General features: G+C 39.2%; 1 long non-coding RNA gene across 2 annotated transcripts in view; it reads left to right on the top strand.

Moving 5' to 3' along the window:
* The first annotated feature begins 7 nt into the window (after positions 1-7).
* The window catches only part of LOC111546577, a 128,966-nt gene continuing 111,505 nt past the window's right edge, over positions 8-17,468 (top strand). For both annotated transcript variants that reach the window (XR_002732829.2, XR_002732830.2), the window contains exons 1-2: positions 8-1,022; positions 2,554-2,599. This is a non-coding gene — a long non-coding RNA (uncharacterized LOC111546577). The remainder of the gene's footprint in view (positions 1,023-2,553; positions 2,600-17,468) is intronic.

Consider the following 17,468-nt stretch of genomic DNA (forward strand, 5'->3'; position numbering starts at 1 on the left):
CCCGAGCCCCAGCCGCAGCGCGGCCAGGGGCGGGGCCCGGCGGCCGGGGCGGAGCCCGCGGCGCAGCCTCGCCCCCGTCCCCGTCGCCTAGGCGACCGGCCGCGGGCGCTCCCGAGAGGCTCTGCGCGGCTCCGAAGCTTCTGCCGGCGCGGAAATAAACAAGCACCGCGACTGCCCAACAGCGCCGAACCCTGCGCGCCCAGTCAAACCCAGGCCTTACGTACCGAGCATGCGCAGTTCCCGCCCGAGCTGGGAGCAGAGTCAACCCGAGACTCCCACGTTCAGAATTCGGCGGAGATGCGATGGTAGAGGGGCCAGAGCTACCTCCAAGCTTTACCCTGAGGCGAGGAGTGAAGGGGAGAGATGCCCAAGGCCCAAGAGGGGCCGCGAGGGCCTTTGCCCGATGCCACCCAGTCTGTCAGCACTTCTAGAGCTTTGGTTTTATCTTGTATTAGCATGTGTAGCTTTAAGGGGACGGGCACCTACAGGCTTCTGCCTGAAGTTGTGTAAACGCAACAAAACGAAGCTTTCGAGTGTTAGGACATTGATAGGAGGGTGACAGCCCCTTCCGGCAGCGCGCCAGAGGGGCGAGCCAGAGTCCGCCACACACCACGGAAGTTGGGTCCAAGCCCGCTGATGTCTCCAGGGTCCCGCCCACATTTCTTCTGGATCCGCCCCTTTCAGTGCCGAACTGCAGTGGAGCTCTTCCCACGCCCTGTCAGCCACTGGTGAATTGAAAACCTGGAGAGCGGAACCCCAACCGGCAGCCGGAAGGCCCAGGGACACCTCATAGCAACAGCCGGTTAGGGGCATCTAGTGGGAAGCTGGGATTCATTCTAGCCAACCACGTCATGTCTCTGCACCCCATGGTACCATTCACGACCAATAAGAGAGCCCTCCCATACCACGTGACTTTCCTCCTTCAACCAATCGGGGAAAAATCTGTCGCTGGATCCGCAAGCACACCTCCCAGTGCCTTGCCAGGCGGGACGGTTCGCGCACGCTTTGCCAACCAATTGTAGGTGAGTTGGCGAGTGACGGGAAGCTTCGACCAAGCCAACCAGAGCTCGCGAGCCCCTTGCCACAGAGGCGGGCGGGATGGAGACAGGGCCCGGCTGCTGGGTTTTGGGAGGGGCAGAGATTGAGGAGCCAGTTGCTGTGCCCTGTTCTGGCAAAAGAACAAGATGGGTTGCAAGCCAGAATGAATTCCACTTTTAACGTCGTCTCCGTGGCATTCTGCCTAAATGATGGGCATGGAAATGGTGCTGAGGGATGTGGGCTGAATCGAGGACACAGGGACTTTTGTCTTCAGGGTGAGAAATGTTCCTGTCCTTAAGGAGATATCGTGCAGCAGTTGCATGGGTCTTCCAGGCGTTCCTCCCAGAACATTATTTTTTCTTTCACTATTAAGTTTTAAAACTTAGCGTTCTGTCGCTAGCATTACATCTTAGTTACACACCCTCTCCCACCCATAACGTCAAATTTAGGAGACGTTACATCCTCAAACATTCCTGCAATTTTTTTTGCAGTTACTGGTTACTTGGTTTACTTTCTTTAAACTATGTCCTTCTCAAACTAGTCTCATCCGTTCGTTACTGTCGCACATTTCCTGTGAATAATACATTTCTGTAGTTCTGTTGTTAAAGCCTGGCATACCTCTCCCCCTTTCCTCTTTCCCACAAGGTCATCATGCAGAGGGGATTTTGGTCTGAGTTAAAAGCCAGGTATTCTTTCACCATCTTTTCTGTCTATAGTCAAACTACTACAAAGACTACTCAAATTTAGTAGTTTCCTATTTCCCTATGGCTTCGTTATATTAGAATGGATAACTTATATTTGCATTACCTTGCTATAATCAACACACACCAAGTTTTCATTTAAAATTATCAAGGACAAATGTCCTCTGAATTTAAAAATGTGTATGTAGTAAAATATAACTCAGCATTTCTTGATTACATATCATTAAAATATGAATGGTACTATCTGAGCCACCAGAATCAGCAGTGAAGGTATTATATTAATAAAAAGGACTAAGAATCGGGACTGTTTTAAGGGAATTGGAACCGAAGAGGGTCTACTATTTCATCCTAGACTAGTAATGTGAAATAGTGAATTAAAATTGAGAGAACTTACATGGATGCTTCATATCTGAGCTACTTTGGCAGGGATGTTTCAAGAGGATGTAGGTAAGTATGATGTTCACCTAGCTTTCCAGAAGTCTCATATTTTGTGTAAAACTGGTATGCTTATTCATGGTTTCTTTAGGTTAGTAGCAGCTATACTTCTTTTCCAAGGAAAGACAGACTGTCTCTTTTAAGATTCTAATTGTGCATCTTGGTGATAAGAAGTTCTTAGATTTGTTAAATAGAGCCAGGAAGCATAAAGCTTTCTCTCTAGATCGTGACAACCCATCTAGTACTTGCATTACAGAGAAGCTCTAAGTCCATTTACTTTGCAAGGAATAAAGATTCAGTGATTTGTGTTTTTGAGAAGTTTGCATTGGGATTGTGGGTCCAGAAGGTCGCCTTAAGTAACTGTTTTCATGACTCCTAGGTCCCTAGATGTTGAGAAGCTCTGGACTGAAGCTGTCACAAAAATAGTGAGTAGTCTCCTTAGCCACTCCACTTAGCATAATAGAGAGTAGGACGGCTTTGTGACATTTCTTAGGCTATTTCCCCTGACCGCTCATCAATGATGACGTTTTTGATAAGGAGTATAGAGACTGCAGCCCTTTGGGGGGTTACAGCTCATTTATTTACAGGGCTTATATTGACAGGCCTCAGATTTCATGCTCAGTACCATGAAGGTTGATTTTTAACCACCAAGAGGCAAAAGAAACATGACAGGTCAGAGCATATTTTCTCACCTATTCTGGCTTAAATGATGGTACTTACCTGATTTGTGGCTGTATGTGAAATGTTGGGTGAAAGATTAGCTGCTATAAAAAGGATGTCAGGACGTGTAGAGAGTTTAGAGGACTTGGGGGGGAGATGGATGTCTGTTTTCTAACCCCTTAGTCATGTTCATTCTGATGCCAGCATAAACTCTATTCTGAGATGATTATAGAAATAACTTACATCTTCCTTCATTTGTTTGTGGGAAATAAAAAATAAAAATGATATAAAAGAAATGTGAATTATGCCCAAGAGCTGTAAATCTGTAAGACAGTGAAAACTTAACGCTGTAACTGACACTGCAGGATCCCTTTAGTTTCCGAAGTGCATTGCCAGGAGAATAAAAGGAAACAAAATCTTCATTTCTCCTCTCTCCACTAAATCTGAAAGGGAGTTATCTCACCTGTAGCCAGATACCTTCAATTATCGCACTTGTGTTACCATGGAAACCCAGGTCCATCCTTTCTTTCTGTGAAAGATGTTGGAAAAGGTGGTATGAAGTGGGAAATCCACTGTATTCTGGGACTTCCTGACACCAGCAAGAAGCAAATATGCAGAGAATTTAATAGAACCAAATTAGTAGAGGATATTTGTAATGCGAGAGGTACTTTTTGACTGTAAAACCCTGATTCCTATTGCTTCTTATTAAAGCCTGCGTGCCTCTGATTAACCATAAAGGGGAAGGGCACGTGAAGTACATTTAGCACCTGTGAAACGCTGCTGGCAATTATAAGGAGAGCAAATGATGGTTTCTTGCCTCTGAGGCTCCTAATACAGTTGCAAATCTGAAATATATATGTGGAGTGGAAAGGAAGGGGCAAAATAAACTTTGTTCTTCCTTTAAAAATGTGATATGTCTCAGTGTTTTTGAAAAGAAAAGGAATTAGAATGCAGAAATTAATAAGAGTGTGGGAACAACTAAATAAAAGAAATGTATGGGTGGACAGAGTAGATGTTTCAAAAGGCCATTTTAATCAGAAAAAAAAATCTGAAAGAAAGTACGTAATGATTAAAATGTAGGCAGAAAAAAGAAAAAGCCTGAAGAATCTTAAGAGCCGGAGGATTCTGTGGAAAACAGAGCTTCAGTGTGGTTCATTTAACAAAGCAGAAGTGCAGGCACAGTGTTGCTTGTGTACCTAGCAGTTTCCCTTTATTTTTGCCAAAGAAGCTGGGATGAATCAGGATCGGACTTTAATAGCATTGCTTTCCCTCTGCCCACCGTTAGTCCAGAAGTAGGCATGTGACTCAGTTCTTGTCATCGGAATGGGGAGAAGGCTGCTGGGGCTGGAGGGATTTCTAGGATATTTGTAAGAGTGAGGAAATATCCCTGTTTACTGATGTCACTCTCCTTGCTTCCTGCTTTACACATTGAAATACGAGAATGTGGCCACCATCTTGGGGCTATGATGCATTATGGCATTATGATGCAATACCGTAGAAAGCCAGCAACTTCAGATGGCCAAGGAGGAGGATGGAAAGAACCTAGGTTCTGCATGACAACATGGGGCAGTCAAACTAACATTAGAACTTCCTATCTTTGGACTTATGGCTAAGTAAACAGCTGGTGTCTTTCGATTTAAGTCTGTGTTGGTAAGGTTTTCTGCATCTTACAGCAAAATACATCCCACCTGTTACAAAAAATGTGAGCCGTTCCAGCCAAAATGGGGTTTAAAAAAATCAGCAAGCATTTGTGAGCACTTGCATTTCACTAATATCCGAATGATATTTCAAAGATACTATAATATTAATTGAGCAATTACTGTGTATATTTTTTAGGCTCTGGGGATACAACAATAAGCAATTATCCAAAAGGGCTTGTATTCTAGCAGGAGAGACAGATAGTAAGCAACCAATTACATGTTTATGTTATAAAATAATGGTTATCATTAAAACTAATAAGGAAAAATCAGGAATTAGAAAAGGCATATAGTAATTATATAAATAATATTACAAAATGTATAACTAAATAGATGAATGAAATTACAAAAACAAACACTTTCCAAGTAAATGAGAATGAAATGTATAGTTTATAGTGACATTCCTAGAGGTCGAGAGAAACAGTAAATTGGAGTAGGTTAGTCCAGGAGAGTTGTCTGAAGGAAATTAATATTGTATCAGGTTTTGAAGGAAGTGGATAAAGGACAGGCTAGATGGGGCAGAAGAGAACACTCTAGATGTAAGGAACCGGAAGAGCAAAGGAAGAAAACAGGAATGAAGTAAGAGCGAATAAGGGAAATACCAGAATCACTTTATTTTTAAATTCCCTGTAGCAACAGCATTCTAGGGGCATCTCTCAGAGAAAGAGAAAGATGCCAGAAGTCTCAAAGCAAGATTATTTAAAAGTATAAAAATAATATAGGAGAAAAATACAGAAGACAAAGTAGGAGTACAAGAGTGCATTTGAAATTAAGGCGTCATTCAAAATAATGAATAATTTATAATGTGGGCGTCAAAAGAGTTGTCATAAGAAGTAATTATGGATTTAAGGGCATCAAGAAGGAGGGATTCAAACTTTCACAAATAGAAGGAAACATGAGGAGTGGCAAAAAATGAGGACAGGTAGAAAAACAGTTTTTGCTTCTGGTTATTTTTCCATGGTAGCTGTTATTGACATGCATTATGTAGAAATGAATGGAATTTGATTGAAAAGAAAAATTTCAATAGAACAGTAATACATAAAGATAGTCTTTTTGGTAACTAGTGTAATTTAAAATGTTTTCACTAGAATGCCTTTTTTGTACCTTGCTGTAGGAAAATCTTTTCAACAAAAAAAGCTGTAAGTAATAATAAGTTACAGATTAGCAAAGCATTTTGGAAATAAAATAACCCATAGATGTGCCAAATGTAATAGTAGAGCAACAATAATAAATATTTGTAATAAAAATCAGAACTTTTTAGGCATTATGTGGTTTCTGGTCAAACATGGTTGTAGTACTAATTTTTCTAATGCTATATATTCTATACGAATATAAGAATTTTTTAAATTAAGCTATGGTAGATATATGAACACATCTTGGTATTATTGGAGGTAGGATTTACCACTCACTTTTTGTGACCCCAAGTGTAACCCTGAACAGACTTCTGTCTTAACGCCAATAGCACGTGATTGCACTGTCTTCTCCAGTGACTGGGGAAAGGGACAGTGCTTTGTTCATTTTTGTTTTACCAGCATTCAGCACATTGCCTAAAAACAATTGTGGGAATTCATAAAATGTTTGTAAATAAATGAACAATTGAGTGGACTATAATGTTGCTTCTAAAAACCCTGGGTTTTGAACACAAAGAAGATGAAAATAAAAGGAAAGGAATAAGGATTTTCCCTAAATCAAGGTGAGGTTGATAAAAGTGTCCTCCAAAGTTGGTCTTATCTCCAAAGAAACTTGTATCTCAAAAACACTAAGTCTGCAACAGGCAAGGTCAATGGCAGTTTGTAGACCTGGAATTTAGTAGTGCCAGGAAAGATCTGAAAAATCATGTCTTCTATCAGCTGACTGCTGTCTGAAATTCTGCACTTAGGATTTGGTCTGTTGATGTAAAAGTAATTTTTTTCCAATTAAAATGTAAGTGGGAGATATACAGTTAAATTTCACAGTCTGTCAACTTTGGGGCATGGAACTATGCTTATCTGGATGAAAAAGAAAATGAAGAAAGTAAAATAGAAGAAAATCGTTTAAATTGGGGGATAAGTCATGGCATGAGTATGTGCCCAGAGCGAGTATAAGGAGGCCATGTAAATCCACTTATTTTTGTCATACACTTACTAATTTTTTTCAGTAAGGTTAATCACTCAACATGGTGTAACATGAAAAATAACAGCCTTTACAATTACTAGATTCTTAAACTCATTTCAAATACTTTTTAATTTTTATGAGATTAAGAATTTTTTAAACTTTGAAGCTGCATCCCTTCTCTGATTCCCTCCATTTCTCTTCTGCTTCTCACATTATTGTGTTCAGCAGTGGTTTGAAGGCATCTTGGGGAAGACAGAGCAGAGTTATGGTAGAAGGACCATCTAACTCTTCTCAGCAGCCATCCATTTATCTTGTTGAGGGAAGTTATTCATCCTGCTCTCTAGAATTATCACCTCAAAAATCAGTTTCCTGCTTTTCACAGAACAGTACACCATCTTTTACTATTATCCTAATTAATGTTTCTCACACAGCCTTACAAAATATTAGTCACTTAATGAATTATTAACCACATTCATTGGGCTGTACTAGTTGAAAAACATGTCTTGTTTACGTAGTCAAAGCGCTATCTCTGTGCAATGGCATTGATGGTGAAATTGATCAGAGTCTACATTTGAATGAGAGAAGCTGAGGGAGACATTTCAGAAATAGTAAGCCTTATTTTCCTTGGTGTACCAAGTAGTCAAGGAAAGTTAAAGTATTTTCTTATACTTTGTCTTGATTACATTCTTTTGGGGACTGGTCTCTGGTGTTTATTAGGTTTTTAATAAAGATTCTGGCCATTTTCCGTGCAAACTAATGTTTCCAGTGAAAAGATACAACAATGCATGTTAATTACATAAGAAAGATTAATCTGTCAATGTAATTAAATTATGTAAGCAACAATTAGTTTCAAAGCTGGAATGGATTAAGTCAGTTCTATACTACACACTGACAAAGTGAAAGGAACTCAGATGGACAAACTGTGGTGCTGTAAGGTTATGATTCTTAAGATTTTTATATTAAAGTTGCAGAGTTTCAAAGTACTTAGTGCTGCTCTTTACATTAGGGCTGTAGACCCTCTTAAGCCTGAGGGTTCTATCTGCATATGTGATTGATGGGGTGGAGGCTGGACTGAGGCTTAGTAAGACATTTAACCATGCCTTGTATAATACTCCTTAAATGCTGGCTCTCACAAACACAGAAATAGCGAACATTAACTAGCTCTGTTTCGATATCTGCCATCTACTTGTCAACTTAAAATCATGAAATCTATAAATTTGGAGAGGAGAGCTTTATTTCTTACCAAGAGTTGCAGCCAGCAGAGTGGCCATCCTAACTTGCTGGGAAGTGTAACCTCAGGCAGAGACCAAAAGAAAAAGTTATTCTAGGGAGGATGAGATAGGAATTTATGCTGAATGGATTGGCCAAGTATATTTATTTAACACGTTGTAGGAGGAGCTATAAATATCCATGAAGAGGGGGCATGTGCATGAATAGTAAGCAAACATGGATGTTACGTACATCCCTTGTTCACTTTGGTGTGGAGACTTCACATTTAAATGCATTCCAATTAAGCTCTATATGTGAAAAGGTGAAGCAGGGACGTGAAGGCACTCAGTGCTCAGCCTTTGTAAACCAGACAGAACCAGAAGATGGTCAGTGATCTCTTATCAGGAGAAAGTTACTGAAATCAGTCTTGTCCAATCAAAGCTGCAGCTGTGGTTTGTGGAACAGAGGGGTCAGTTAGTCAGCATCTGGTGCTCAATGAGCTACGATTGTTTCAATACTGCTTATCTTGAGGCCAGTGCTTGTTTAGCTGCTAGAGAATTAGAAAAACTTGTGGCAATTAGAGCATAGTTTATTCTATAAGGGTAGGGGTATGTGACTTTAGCTTTTTCTGGCATGGCCTTAGGTCTCATTTATTATTTGGTACTTTATTGCCACAAGGAGCCTGTTCCATTAGTCTTATGATCTCTATTTTAACATATCTATTTTGTTTTTTTCCTCCACTTGATTCCAGAAAAGACTAAAGTACATTTCATAAATACATATTAGATAAACTTAAATAAAAATAAGAAAACTTTAAATAAAAATGATCTATATTAATACATTTCTAGTTTTAAGGGTCAAATAGATTGTTTCAAGAAACCTTTATCTATTCAAAATAAGTTTTTTCAGAAACTGTGTTGCACATTGGTGTACATCTCTTTAAATAGATTTCACTGTGGCATTCACACTTTGTCTTGCTCTATATGTCTTTGGGTTGGGGTAGGGGGAGCATTGTTAATGCCCAAATCCTTCCCAAGTCTCATCAGTGAATAATCTAGGGGAAGGAGGGTTGGGAATGTGTATATTGAACAAAATCCTCTAAATGATTCTGATTTGCCTCTGGGTTGAAAATCAATTTAACAATACTATGTGCTTTCTGAAGTAAAGATCACACTTAGAGGAACTAGTGATCTTGGAAATTTTTACCAAGGATACTAATGAGCTGGCCTACCCCAAATCCAGAATTTAACCTAAATTCCACCTCCCCTTGTTTTCCTTAAACTAATCTCTCACCATGTTTTCCAAAAAGTTTATACCTTTCTTCTCATGTGTACTGCAATTTGTCTTGCATTATATTTATCTTTGTCATTTCAGCTGGTATATGGACTCATGGATGTCTGGTGGGGAGGAGGGTGGAGAATCTATAAGTTTTTTCGTCTTTCTAATCTTTATTATGCTTTAGTCCATAGTATATAGTCAATAAATGTTGAATGAATTGGATTAAATATAAAACTTAAATGTTATGAAAAGTATGCTTAATTTTCAAATTATCAAATTATTTTATTCTCCCTACTAAAGGGAAATCAGTGGTGTTTTTCAACTTTGAACTGAAACTCTAAACTATATGAACTCATAACAATGTGACATTTTAAACAGTGTTATTCTTCAAAAGACAGTAACATAGGCTCAATTCACAGGAACTGCAACTGGGTCTCATCCTTTAAGCAATCATTTTTAATGTTCTAACCAAATCCTTATACTAAAAGACAAACAACTGCTGAATGTGATAAAGTAATGGAAAAATATAGAAAAACTCCCATTTTCTCTATCTCATTGTGTGTGAAATCATTCTTAAAAAGAATCACTTCCACTTCTATGTGAATCAAAAATAGCCAATAAGGCGATTCTAACTGGTTTAAAAAAAAACAACAAGAATAAAACAAATCACCAAGGCAAACGTGTTTTAAAAGATATGAGTCATCAAGGTTAAAAAATATTAGAAAAATATATAAAAACTTACACATGTCCTTGATACAGTTTTGTCTTGTGTTCCCTTAAAATTTCAGTAGCTTTTCTTGTTGCTTAGAAATCAAGGACATCTGATTGGCAGGACTTTGACAAGCTGCTAAGGAAACTATTTATGATGTCTTCAGTCCCCATATTAAAGACCCCCTTTTTCATTCCAGCTGAGGGCTGGTGTAGGCAGGACAGGAAAGCTTGCAGATGGTGGGAGGCACAGAATCTTCGTAGGGGCTGAGGCAAGAATCTCCAGATGACAGCAGACAGGAGAGAGAATAAAAGATGCCAGCCTCCTCATTGTGAGTTTACAGTGGCTGCCTTAGTTGGGGGCTTTTGGCATGGTTCTCATGAATTACACAATCTAATCTACTTCTGTACAGAAGATTTTAGAGGCACAGTTGAGTGTGCTAAAATGGCATTACTACCTACTCAGAACATGATGCTTCTGTGTGCCCATATGCCCAACTTATTTTCAAATGTATTTGAGAAAAATAGAAAATAGGCATTCTTAGTACTAGAGACATACAATAAAAATGCGCATGACTATCCACTTGTAGGTTTCTTAGGAGTTTTGTCAGGCTCCAGGGGACCCATTTTTGTACTACATGAGTTCTCTGGTCATCGATCGTTGATGTGGTCATTGGCACATGGTGCCTAGCTCGTGAGCCAGTAAGATTTGTTTCCTCCTAGGAATTTAGAACTAGAGTCCAGAGGGTGGGGCTGGGCGTTTGAACTAGGAAGTAAGGAAAGCCACACTAGGAAAGCCTTTGATAGCCTCTGTGTACAACTCAGCAGAAATGCTAATCTGCAGAGAAATGTCAAAGAATAAAGTTGATTCTTAGAGAAGCAGTGATGGCTCACTTAGTTCCGGAGAGCTTTCCTACTCATGAGGAGATCCAACTGCATTTTCTACCATTGGCATTGAGATCCCCGCCTCCACCCAAACATTACACTAAATTTTCCTTTAAGTTAGTATCAGTGGTTTTCTGGTTTTCTATTACAACCAGAAGTTTCCTGAAAAAGACAAAATTATCCTGTTGGAACATGTTCTCTCATATCTCTGTTAGGAGTACATTGGAAATGAACAGCATTCTATTGTCAGTTTGTCAGTATTAATTATAAATTATGGCCGAATAATTTTTCAGAAGCTAATTGCATGTAGCTGATGACAGTGACTTCTGGAGCTGCTTTATGATAGTGTTAGTTAGAGGGTCCTGCCAGATTCCCTGGAGGAGATAGTTTGTCCTTTCTGTAATGATGGAAATAATGACTCTCATGCAGGTTTAATAATAAGATGCAGTGCAAAAGCTTCAGGCACTAGCCAGGTCATGTGACATGAGGCCTGGGATCAGCTTATCTCACAGACCCAGACATAGAACCCTGTGCCAGTCCCACAACAAGTGGACAATCCAGGAGGATTTGAGTATTTCCTGCAGCTATTCAACACATACAGAAAGAGGTGGTTTGCTTCAACTTAACTATTTATTGTTGTTTTTATGCAGCAACAATTATCCAGTTGTCATCTGGAGAAACGGAAAAGTAATATGAAATCATCTAGTTCCTCTTTAAGATAGTACTTGGGATCCTGTGAATGCAGGGATTTGCTTATTGTCCTACCTGCAGGGAGGGGCATTCAGGGCTTCTGGATCATAACCTCGGTCACATTTTAAAACTTGATGTAATATCTAAAATAGCTGTATTTATATTTTAAATTAACTTGAAAATGAAACTACTAGACCATATAATTTACCTGCTAAATTTGGACATTTTTGAGAATAAAAAGGGATGCTATTAATAATAAAATGAAAACAGGCCTTATAAAACCATCAGGTCTCATGAGACTTACTACCACAAGAACAGTATGGGGAAATCACCCCCATGATTCAAGTATCTCCCACTGGGTCCCTCCCACAACATGAGGGAATTATGGGAACTGTAATTCGAAATGAGATTTGGGTGGGGACATAGCCAAATCATATCACAATGTTAAGTTGCTCTTAATCATTTTATTGATGAAGTACAACAGGTTGATTAGTAATACAGGAGTTTTACCTGACCCTTACTTACCTGTTTTATAAATGTTGTTTTGGAGAAAGCCACTCCTATGATTTGTTTATAAGAAGTCTAGCATGGAGTGTCGGTGATCACATTTAGAGAATTATAACTGTGATATTAATGAGGACTGACAATGTGGATGATGATGATCCAATTCATGTGCATCAGAAAAAAATCACAACTTGATTTTTTCACCTGCTTTGTTTCAATTAATCCTAATTTTTAGAAAACAGATAAATGTATGACCCAGACAAGGGTTTTGCTTAGGAAAGATTTGGAATTTTCTCATGCCAAGAGATCCTTTCCTAAGGCCTTTTCCAATTGAATCCAAAGTTTGCCATCCAGTTCTTCCAGAGGAGAAGAATCTAGATTTAGTAGATTATTGTTATTATTATTATTATTTTGCCAACTTCTAGTCTCTCCTTCATGTATTTTATAGCTCCTTAAAGTTTCTGGCTATAGCCCAGCCCTCCAGCTCCCTGACTGAGATGGGACCTATCGAAAGCATGTGGGTGTTAAAATCCCAACTTGCTTCCATTCCTCTGAACTTAAATTGGGGTCCTCCGGCCCTGTGGATAGCCTTAACCTCATTACCTCATTTCCACTCCAGGTTTGAATTTCTTCTCTCTTTCTGTATCTAGTGATTTCCCATTCTATCTTCTAATCCTGACTTTAATGTAATTATATTTGCTATATTTTGTTCAATGATTACAAGTTATTGGAATGGGGCCAAGAGCCCTTTCTCAGCAGTTTAATCTCCAGATGTTGGTATAAATGAAGATTAGACTTCTCCTGGTCTTCATATCTTTCAGAATGCCATGTCTAATTTTTTTCATGAATAGAATTAACAGAGGAAAGCAGAGCTAGTATCTAAAATCTCAGAGTCCATCACAATGTTTTGAGTTCATCATATATTGTGACATAGTCCATCACAATGTTTTGGGAAAACAAAACAAAACAATCTCCTACCCTAAAATACTTAGTATCTTTAATTAAAACCACCAACCTTAAACCCTGATGGCAGTGAAACCGCCAATTTTAAACTTTGCGAGGGAGCTGGGGTTGTTTTACTAGGAATAATCACAACAGGTCAGGTAGTATTTGTGGAGGGTTCACTTTTGAGTAGGAGTATGGGGGTCACCACAAGAAGTTCTGTCCACATCAACTCAACCCTTGAGGAACATGGAGCACACATCAGAATGCAGATGTACACTTGCCTTTACAGTGTCCGAGTTCCTATCAGTGAGCCACACTGTTCTCAGTTCCTCAGGGTCCACAGTCTTTTTGCATGTTTTTTGTATGGTACCCTGAACTATAACTGGGTACCTTCACTGTAGCTTCAGTCAAGATGTGATTGGTGTAGACGCATTCACTGACGTGTGTGTAGGGTTTTCCTGGATTTGTTTTCCCTTGCAGTTTTGGATGGCTGGTTCTCTGGGGCTCAGTGACAACACCAGGCAGTTGGAGTAAGGCTGTGCTCTGGCAGGGACTGATGAGGCCTGGAGGTGCGGGGATGTGCACAGACTCACAATATCTTTTTTTTTTCTTTTTGGCATTTAAAAAGCATCAGATTACATTGTGAATAAGTCCATATTGGAAAGTTATTTAAGTCAGTAAGCACCAGTCTGCCAACCACATAAGCTGTACAATAGCCTCTATCAGGCTGCTTAAAGGAAAGTGGGCTGAAGATTGATCCAGGATGCCAGGACTTACATCCTAAAAGTCAGGCTCTTTCTCTTCTGCCTCCTTTACTACAGAGGGAAAGGAGTAGGGGAAACCAAGGTAAAGAGTTTCACAAACCTCCACTCTCCCCCTCACGTCAGCTCTCAGCACTAAAGAGGCAAGTTAGGAAACACAAGTGTCCATCAACAGACTAAATGGATGAATAGAATGTTCTATGTCCATACAGCTGAGTATCAGCCCTAGATAGGAAGGCAATTCTGACACATGCTACAACATGGATGAACCTTGAGGACATTGTGCTATGGTGAAATAAACTCATCACAAACAAATACTGTATGATTCCACTTATATAAAATATCTAGAACAGGCAAATTCATAAATATAGAAAGTAGAAGTCACCAGGCACTAGGGGGGAAGGGGAATGGGGAATTGTTGAATGAGTATAAGAATTCTGCTTGAGTTGATAAAAAAGATCAGGAGAGGGATGATGGTGATGGTTGTACAGCATTGTGAATGTACTTAATGCTGCTGAACTTAAAGCCACTTAAAGTGGCTTCTGTGTATAAAACCACAGTTCTTAAAAAGGCAAGTTGAGGGGATTACCACTTCCGGAAAGATGGAGTGGATTCACTTTTCCCTATTTCTCACTGAGCACAACTAAAACCCCTGGACATGCATGATATGTAGAACAAACAGAAGAGTCTAAAAGGTGGAGAGAAGAAAGCAAAGCCTTCAGGGACCTTGAGACCCAATAAATGACACAGATGTGAGTTTCCTCAGTTTTCTTTTTGCTTCATATAATCTAGACTGGGTACTGCAGAAGTCGCCTGCTTGGAAACACACCAATAATTGCAGGCAAAAAAAAAACAAAAAGAAAAAAAGAAAAAAAAAAAAGCCCTGAGTAAAGGGCTTGACATCGAAGGTGCTGGTTTCATATTGATGGGGGAGGGAAGCAGGTGGAGCTGCAATAGGTGACTCAATCTCTAGGCCTAGAGAGTAGCCCCCAGATCGCTGTGGATGTAAATTTGCTGGAAGGATCTCAAAGACACCCATTGAGTCCCCTAAATTTTTCCTTTATTCAGATTATATAAAACTTTTGTTTTACTCTGTTTAGGTTAAATAGTACACAAAACGTTGCCTCATTTCCAATCTTCACAAAAAATTTCGAAGAATGGTTTGATACAGAATATAGTATGGGACTCCTTCGTTATTGTAGCTCAATACAGTGTCTGCAGAAACTGAGCCAGCTCAGGTGATTCTACCCCAAGTATGTATGGTTACTCAGGAGAAATTATACCCAGAACTGACATTATTCCAGCACTTTTAAACAAATACTGAGAATTTCTAAAATTCAAACCTGGTAGAGATTAGCTAACCTTTAATCCTATGAGAAGAACAACATTTAACCCCAAAGAAATCCTCAGTTGCAAGTCTCTTTACAGCTCTGTAAACAGCAGGGTGGAGAATGAGGTGAAGGCTGCACCTGACAAATCACCAAACTCTTGTTTCTGTTCCTTTGTCTTCTCATCTGTAAAATGGGGATAATAATAAAAATTCTTCTAAAGGTTAAAAAACATCATGTTAGCTAGTCACAGTTCTCATCACAAACTGTAAATCTTGGAAAGCAGGGACTCTCTTTGCCTTTAGAACATTCCAGAAAAACCTAGTGTGCTGTCTTGTAGACATTCAGGTAGGACTTAACTGACCACAGCATCGTGTCCACTGCTGAGCACTGAGTACCAGTACTCTGAACTATGGAAGACCTGGAAGGTCTCTTTGTATCCCTGGGGTCAGAAATCTGCACCACCTGGTCAAAGGTCCTGTTCTTGATGGCTTAAAAATCTGAGCACTCTCTGATCCCAGTTAGGAATATCCCAGTGGCAGAGGAGATGGGCACAGTTCTTCATTGAAACAGCCATATCATTTCTTATACATCTTCCTCAGAGGATCTCAGGATTATCTTGGCTTCTTCAAATCTAATTAAACCATGAAGCCACCCTATGAATGAGTGGACTTTTTAATCCCCATCTTGCAAGTTGAAAAACTTGTTTGGTTAAATTATAATATCAGACATACTAATTTAGGCATATAAGAAGTGTAAGCAACATTCAACACTTATTCCATATTTTATCCACTGGGTTCTACTTGGCAGGTACCAAAGAAGAAAAAATAATACCTTATCATTTATGCCTGCTGTTTTTGTGTTTTTGGTTTTGTTTTTTAACCTCCCCTAATTATCTAAGGGACTTTAATTCTCTAAATCTCAAGGTGGTAGGCTGACTTTAGTGTAAGTAAGATGTAAATGTAGTGATCACTTTTTGAGGGATCTAGATATTTAATTTAAAATGTCTCTAGTTAAGGACAAATAACAGAATTTCTTTAATCTATACAGCAGTCTCAATTAGGCAGTGGTTAGTAAAAATGTATTTAAAAGGCCTAAATCAAAAGTTAACGAAATTGGTTGTTTATTTCACCTGCTGTTAAAGGATAACCACAAACTTCATTCTTGGGTGTCCTCACTTTCTTATTTACATGAATTATTTATCTTATGTCTCAAAATTTAATACATGTCATAGAGAGCTGCAAATTATACATTCATCTTGGGTTTTGTAGTTTGCTGTCTACACGGGTAATCAATCTCAGCTATTAGTTTTATTTATTAAACCCAGCTCAAGAAGTAAAGGTTTGACCCTATCTTATATTATGCTAAAAAAAAAAGATATGGTTAGTCCGAGATGTTGGATGCAGTGCAGCTAAAAAGAAAACCAATTTAAGTGAAAGGTGAATTAATAAATGCTGTGCCAATCCTGCATGTCAGGATTATGGGAGGAGATTAATGTTTTGTTCCTGCCAAGGCAGAAATCAGAACATGCTGGACAGCAGGTAAAAAAAAATTAATTAAATAATGGTTTCAAAAGTCATTCTGAATCAGTGAAACAAACTTTGGAAATGTTAAGAAAGGAACTGTCAGGTGTAAAAACCCACCAGCCTCTGCTTAGCTGAGTGTTTTTTTTTGTTTTTTTTTTTTTGTTTGTTTGTTTTTTTGAGACAGAGTTTTGCTCTTCTCACCCAGGCTGGAGTGCAGTGGCACAATATTGGCTCACTGCAACCTCCACCTCTCAAGTCCAAGTGATTCTCCTGCCTCAGCCTCCCAAGTAGCTGAGATTACAGGCATGTGCCACCACACTCAGCTAATTTTTTGTATTTTTAGTAGAAATGAGGTTTTACCATGTTAACAAGGCTGGCCTCAAACTCCTGACCTCAAGTGATCCACCTGCCTCGACCTCCCAAAGTGCTTGGATTACAGGTGTAAGCCACGACGCCTGGCCTTAGCTGATCATTTTAAGAAATAATAATTGGTTTCTATCCTAAGATCCTCAAGCAAAATGTTCAGTAAGCTTAGTCAGTAAGTCCAGTGACAAAACGCTCAGAAAACTGCTAATGAAATCCTTTTTGAGTGGTGTTTTGTGTGCTGCCTTCACTTGAAAGTTCATAGTAGAGGAAGATTTAGGTCCTGTGACTATACATCTGGACTTGGGGAGGACAGAGGAGGAGGAAAGATGGGTTACAAATTAAGAACCCGAGCTCAAAAATTTCAGGCCGCGCTAAGCTATTCACATCATTTTTTTGCCCCACCTCATATTAAGACTATGTTTGTCACCCAATTTCATAAAACTGTCTTCATTTTTAAGCTTTCCAAACAGCTAAATAATGAACTTTTACTAAGTAGAATACTATTGTAGAATCCTAGGAACTTGGCCACTAAATAGCATTGCAGATAGAGAGCTCAGTATGCTGAAGTCATAATGATTGGTTTTTCCTCAGTGTTCATAAACATCTTTTCTCAGGCAGCAAAGTCTTTATATTTGCTGTTCTC

Source organism: Piliocolobus tephrosceles, chromosome X (assembly GCF_002776525.5).
Source record: "Piliocolobus tephrosceles isolate RC106 chromosome X, ASM277652v3, whole genome shotgun sequence".
Taxonomy (NCBI): domain Eukaryota; kingdom Metazoa; phylum Chordata; class Mammalia; order Primates; family Cercopithecidae; genus Piliocolobus; species Piliocolobus tephrosceles.